Source organism: Miscanthus floridulus, chromosome 2, assembly GCF_019320115.1.
Source record: "Miscanthus floridulus cultivar M001 chromosome 2, ASM1932011v1, whole genome shotgun sequence".
NCBI lineage: Eukaryota > Viridiplantae > Streptophyta > Magnoliopsida > Poales > Poaceae > Miscanthus > Miscanthus floridulus.
The window spans coordinates 17,864,539-17,871,159 of record NC_089581.1 but is presented as its reverse complement, the minus strand read 5'-3'; the positions used below and the strand labels follow the sequence as shown (position 1 = coordinate 17,871,159).

Genomic DNA, 6,621 nt, shown 5'->3' with positions numbered 1-6,621 from the left:
TCTCTTCCTGAGCCCCACTGGCACTTGTGAATGCCCACGGGTGCTGTCTTAAGCGTCCTCAGGTTGGTGCGGCCTCTAGGCTTGCCCCTGTGCTCCCGCGCCTTGGGAGCCTTGTTGCTACAAGAAGATGGGCATGGTGCCTGCTCTTTTGTGGTAGTAGCAAGGCTTTCCTAGGGCTTACTAGGGATGTCACCGGTGCGGTGATTCCTAGATTTGTATTTTGGTGCATGGCTTGATCGTGCCCCTTTTTGAAGTTTGATAAGAGAGACCCTTTCATTGAGTATACTTGCATCTCTAGGGTCTCTCGGTGGTGGTTGAGTGGTCGCCTGTCCTGATAATGGCATGGGCTAGGATGCCCTCATCAGCCGAGGATTACTACGTGGGTTTTGTAGCACCTCTTTTTGGGGGCAATAAGGGAGCGATTCACACAAACATGGGTGTCTTCCTTGTGGAAGCGCCTTTATTAGCCTTTTTTTGCCGCTGGTCTGAATAATCTCTGTAATGGGGCTCTAGCCTCAACTGATTCATGAGATTCCAAGACATCGATGGGTCAACGACCCAAGGCACGGGGGGGGGGGGGGAGATGGTAGTGGTTTGGACCACAGTTTTCATCGAGATTGCATGGGCCCTGCTTATTTTTCCTCTATCGTCCTTCTCGACCTTCGAGGGGTCATGGTGCCTGATCGCAAGCGATTTCAGTTTCACCCCACGCATGGAGAGGCTTGTCCACCATAACCACATGGTCGGAGCGGTGCGTCTCATCAAGGTCAGCGTGTAATTCGAGTAGGACCCGATATCCTCCCCAATCGACGTGGAGTTTAGCTATGCCTCATGCGAGACATCCCATAAATCATTGGCCGTCAATCTCGTTAGTCTCCAACTACCTCCGCAGCGGCCAGAGGGTAAGATGCCTCTCCCTAGGAGGGGTCAACTCGGAAGACTTCGAAGTGGATGACTCAAACACTAGAGAAGGTGGTCGCGAGGTCCCTCACTACTGATTAGAGCCGTAGGGGTCTATCTCGTTCTGCCCCTATCTCTTTTGTGGCCTCGAACCTATCTAAGGGTTGGCCCAAGGATGGGTTTCCTAAGCACGACACGGGGTTGAGGTCACGATGAGCCACTCGGCGTGTGGACTTAGGGGCATGTTGCCTCCTTGGTCGTGATGCAACTTAATGGCGCTCGTCCGCATGTGAATACATGATGCGCTGCACTGCTCGATTGCTACGGCATGATGGCTCGCTTGTCGAGGTACCGTGTGGCTTGTCCTAGGATGGACCCTGCAAGGGATCAGTTTGCACTCCTTGTCGTTGCCACATATATGACCCCTCCGGCTCATGTTCTCTTTCCTTTTTTTTGCCTTCCACTGTTGTCCGCTGCATTCGGGAGAGGAGTGGAAGGGAATCAAACTTGAAGGATTTACCTAGTAGGTGCATAGCTATGAGTGATCGCCCGGTGCCATCCTGCTTTGCCGCTGCTTTTGCCTCCGCCCTTGCCTATGTTGAGGATGAGTGAGTGGGTACCTTCGACGGTGACGGAGGTGCGGTTGTTGCAGCTCATTGAGGACGGTCTTCTCCCATCAAAGTGTGGCAGAACCACCTAATCTAATGCCTCACAGGAGTACTTGCCTTCCATTAGACACTAAGTACTCAAGGGAGAACACTAAATTACACAGTTCCATCGGGCACACCCTAGGGGAGAACTAGAAAATCCACACTTTTCCCATCAGGATCACAAATGAGAGAATAAAGCTTACTTCATTATTAACCATTTCTTATATCACTTTTAATACAACATCAGAGTATAATATTTATTGATTTTAATAGCGAAATATGATCATGTTATCAGAGTTTTTAACAATTTAATTTAACAGCAGAATATAAACAAGTGAATAGAGTTACAGTGGAAATAAACATCTATTCATGTCATGATGAAGCATTAATATATAAACTATGACAATAGATTATAAACCTTTCATTTATAAAACAACATTTAGTGAGAGTTATAAATAAGACTGATCGCAGCGTAAAGGAATCCTCACTGAGCCCACCTGGAGGTATCCACACACAAGAGTTAGCTCTAGCATCCGTCTGTCACCTGCAATAGGGGGAAATAAAACCCTGAATACTCAATTGTACTCAGCAAGACTTACCCAATAGGAGAAAAGAAAAGACTCCAAGGATATGCAAGGCTATCTGGCTTGTCGGTTTATTGCATCTGCAGGAAGCATTACTAAGCATGTGTCCTTATATTCGATTTTATTTGCAGTCATCATTAGTTCATTAACTAACCATTCTATGTAAGCACATGTGCTACTTTCAAGCAGGTGGTAAGCAATCAGAATCATTTTGCCATCTTTCATCTTCCAGTTCTTACTATGTTGCTAGACTATAGACAAGTCGTACCGGATTGTCCGGCGATTTGTGAATCAATGTGCCTAGCTAGATACCCCGAAACACATGCCCCGCTTGTACCCTAGGCACAAGCAGGACCAACCCACTACCCTCCAGGTCCCCGTCCAAACTAGGACTCCAAGCCTCTGCCTCTGAGTCCCGGACTCAGTGCGGTGCAAGGACTTCCACCCAAAAACCACCCTGACAATCGGTTCAGAAAGAGCCGGAACCCATGATAAGAGAGTAACAAGTCTTCCCTACACCCATACCCAAGTATGTGCTCAGGATAATAAATTTGTGACCTGCCTAGAACCCAATGCAACGACTGGTCCTTAACCGACATAGACCGGGGTAGGGGAGGGTTAGCGGTTTGCTTGGATCTCGTCAGGGTGGAGGACAGGGCCACCGGATCCATGGCCGTTAGGCGCTTCCGGTGGATGAGGACGTCGGAGTGGGAGAAGTGGCGCCGCCAGGGTAGAGAAGGGGGCCACCGGGGTGGGGGAGCATGCCGCCGTCGGCCAGGGAGGCAACCATGGCCGCGCATCAGTGTAGACGCGGGATGTGAGCACGGAAGAAAGGAGGAAGCGAGGGACTAAGTGCGAGAGTGAGTGTTCCGGACGTCTTAACAGGCGTCCCAAACCCGAGTCAGCAATTTTAGCGGTAGCGGGCTAGCGGCTGAGCTGTGATTTCTAGGGAGGGATCGAGACTAACACAAACCACTTGTGTTGTTGTTGTAGCCCATCAACACCAATTCAGCCCAAGTCCAGTTAGCCTGCGTTTATCATCAACTCAATCCCGTCTCAGGGACCAGGGGAACGCTACCCCTGTCCTATCCTATCCCCATTCATTCGGCCACTCCCCAGGTCCCCAGTCCGCGCAAGGCTGCCGGACGGCGAGGCAAGGGTGCGAGGTGCGAGGCAAGACGGCAACCCCGTCGATTCGAGGCGCGGGCACCGGCAAGTGCCACTCGGCGAGGCACGAACACCGGCAGGGCTGACGCGGTTGCCACAGCCACCCGCGCACCCGCCCGCCCGCCATCATCAGAGTCCAAAATCCAAGTTCTTAACAGGTTCGTCCATGAGCAGATAAGCCGCGCCCCACGCCACGCCACGGGCACCACACACGTACATAAGGCGTCAACCCGATCGGCGGGCGGGCATGGGGGCGCTACCCGTCGCCCACAAGCTCGCTCTCACGGCCCCGTTCCTCCCGTGCCACCGCCGGCCCGCGGCCCACGGCCGGCGCGGCCGGCGCCGGCGGTACGGAGCCGTGGTGGCGTACATGGAACCGAACCCCAACTCGCCGGCGGCCATCGCGGGGCGGCTCATCGGCGCCTCCCCGTAGTGGGCCTCGTGGCGCGCATCCTCAACGACGAGGGCGGCGTCGGCGGCGACATCATCGACTTCGCCGAGTTCCGCCGCCGCGTCAGCAAGAAGTGCACCGTCATGGACTCCAAGGCCTTCTACGACTTCAACCAGCTCCGCGGAAAGGTACCTTCGCTCTGCTGCTCTGGTTATCTATCTATGTGGCTGCGCACAGCTTCTGAATGGAACGGAATGAGAAATCTTTTCGTCGCGTCGTTGGGCAGCCGGGAGATCCCTTCTACGTTCTGCTGTGCTGCTGGCTGGCCGCCATTGGTGCCGGGCTGCTCAAAACAGAGGAGATCTTGGAAGGCGTGGCGCGGCTCCGCATCTCCAACGATATCGAGTTCGAGGAGGAGACGTTCATCGACATGATGAGGGCGACAAGGGAGGTAATGTTAAGAGCTTTCTGCTCTTGCTCTTGCTGACGGTAACATCATTATGCTATCTGCATTACAACGGCGTATGCTAGAATCAGAGAAGATGAATTGTGTGTGATGACTGATTGATGCAGAAAAGGGCGAAGCTGAAGGCTCCAGCTCCGCAGATACCGATGGAAACGCGGGCGGAGAAGGCCCTGGAAGCCATCTACGTCTGCTGCTTCGGGCAGGACATGGTGGAGGAAGAGGAGGAGAAGCTTCTCCGGACGATACTGAACGCGGTCTTCCCCTCCGTCGGGAGGCCGGCGGTCGAGAGGATGGTGGCGTCCATGGCCAAGCAGGTGGTCTCCGGTGAGAGGAAGCGGGACGAGAGGACCGTGTCCAAGGAAGTGCAGCAGCGGCAGCTCAAGGACCTCGAGTTTCTGAAACAGAATAAGCTGGAGTCGTCGTGAAGCAGCGGCGAGCAGAAACTTGTCGTAGACACTGTAGTCCAAGAAACACAAATCACGCGACGTGCTTCGCCGGTTGCAGGCTTGCTGGGTTGCTTTTGGAACAACGGATTCACGAAGGAATTTTGTAGGGCTAGAACGGATTTCTATATGAATTTGTCCCTATGTGTTTTGTGTAGCCCTTTGGAAATTGGAACAAGGAAGTGGCCATACTGAAATCCTACAGCTCCTATGGAATGGCTCAATCCATAGAAATTTCTGAGCTAATCTAACATGACATCCAACCTCCTTTGTGGTTTTGGCTCTCTCCCCTTCTTCTAATTCCTGTATTGTTCTTTTTTCCTATATATTGCTTCCAAACACTATATTAGAAACTTTCCTAGCTTCATAATCTCTGTAGGACAATTGACATTCAACTATAATCCTATGTTTTTCCTATAATATGTTCTATAAATCGTGCGCTCTAATTCATGAGGTGTGCGAAGTGCGATGGGGAAGCGAGTGGAGTCGTCGATGCAGCCATGCCTGGTTGCGAGGTGATGGAGCTCACTGTCACATTGTGAATGTCAATTATAAAAACAAGATCGACCACGGAGCAACAGGCGTTTTCATTAAGAATAAAATGGCCAGCAGTTCCTCTATGAAAGATAATAATATGAGGAACCTTTTTGTTGCCTATGTGGAAAAAAAAAAACAGTACGAATCCATCATAACAAATTGACAATAAATAGCATTGCAAACCGTATGGTTCATGGGTCAGACGAGTGGCAGCTGACAAGATCATTGCAAGTGGTAAACATCTTTGGTTAATTTTCCTCGTGGAGGGTTCTGCTGCGACATTTTTCCTGTTAAGAGACCAACATTCAGTGGTTGCAGAGCACAATCTTAGTATGTACAAATCAAGAGCAGGAAAGAAGTGTCGAGCTTCCTAATCGCAGAGAGTGGAGACTGGCGAGTGGTAGAATTTGTGTACGAGTGACGACTGACGAGTGTGTGTTCACGATTGCAACGAGAGAGAGAGAGAGAGAGAGAGAGAGAGGAGGAGGAGGAGGAGGAGGGTATGGACTATGAGTATGTATGCGCAGCACACCTGATTGTCGTGTTGGTTGACTGTCTGCACTTCCGATCGATGTGCCCATAGGGAAAGAGTGAAACTGTCACAGCATGATCTAACCATCACTCGCAAGCCTCGCGCAGCAACCCACACCATGACATGTGTGTTTCACTCCATGGTGGATGCTAAGCCAAGCAGCTGTCTTCTCCATGGAGACAAGCACAGGCGCTACACGACGAGCAATGCTGTGTTAGATCATGCTGGCAGGTTCACTCTTTCTCTTGGGCACTCAACTCACACCATCCCTCCGATCCGGTCGGTTCCATCCGCCGTTCAGAGGGCTCGCGCTCTCGGCCCCCATGGCGCGGCAGCTCAACACACCACACGGTCATCCGCCGCTGCTTATATAGACGGACGGACGGATCGCCGGGCAGAGAGCCAGAGACCGGCCCGGTTGGGGGTCACATGGGGACGGCTGCCGGTCAAGGTGGCGCCCGTGCGTAAACAATCCTCGCCCTGTCGCCGACCCGGCGAGCGCGAAGGGGATCCGATTCCGAGGCCGGCGAACTGCCAATCAGCGCCGAGTCAAACGCGGGGCAGCACATGCACGTCGCGGCGCGTCACGCGGAGGAGGCAAACGTGGCCTCGCTCGCCCTTGCGCTGCCGCCGCGGGAATTAACTGCACGCCCCGCCCTGTCCTCGCCCGCAAACAAATTCCGTCTCGAGAACACAAACCCCCCGACTTTTAAAAACGGGTTTTTTTGGACGGAAGTAGAAGTGCAGAGGCTGGTCCATTCGGTTCAGAGATGAAGGATAGTCAAACATATCCGAGTGCGTTGCTTAAAATATTCAGCCAAACAAACAAAAATCAGCAGGAGTAATATACACAAAGCTATGTTTTCCAGATCCGTGCAGCATGCTACAAGAATCAGCAGGATCGAGCATAGCCCAGCTCACATGTGCCTTTGGTCTTTGGAGGAAACATTT

At 52.2% G+C, this 6,621-nt stretch overlaps 1 pseudogene; it reads left to right on the top strand.

The window, feature by feature from the left end:
• The first annotated feature begins 3,206 nt into the window (after positions 1–3,206).
• LOC136538067 (photosystem I assembly factor PSA3, chloroplastic-like) lies at positions 3,207–4,885 on the top strand (annotated as a pseudogene).
• The last annotated feature ends 1,736 nt before the right edge of the window (positions 4,886–6,621 follow it).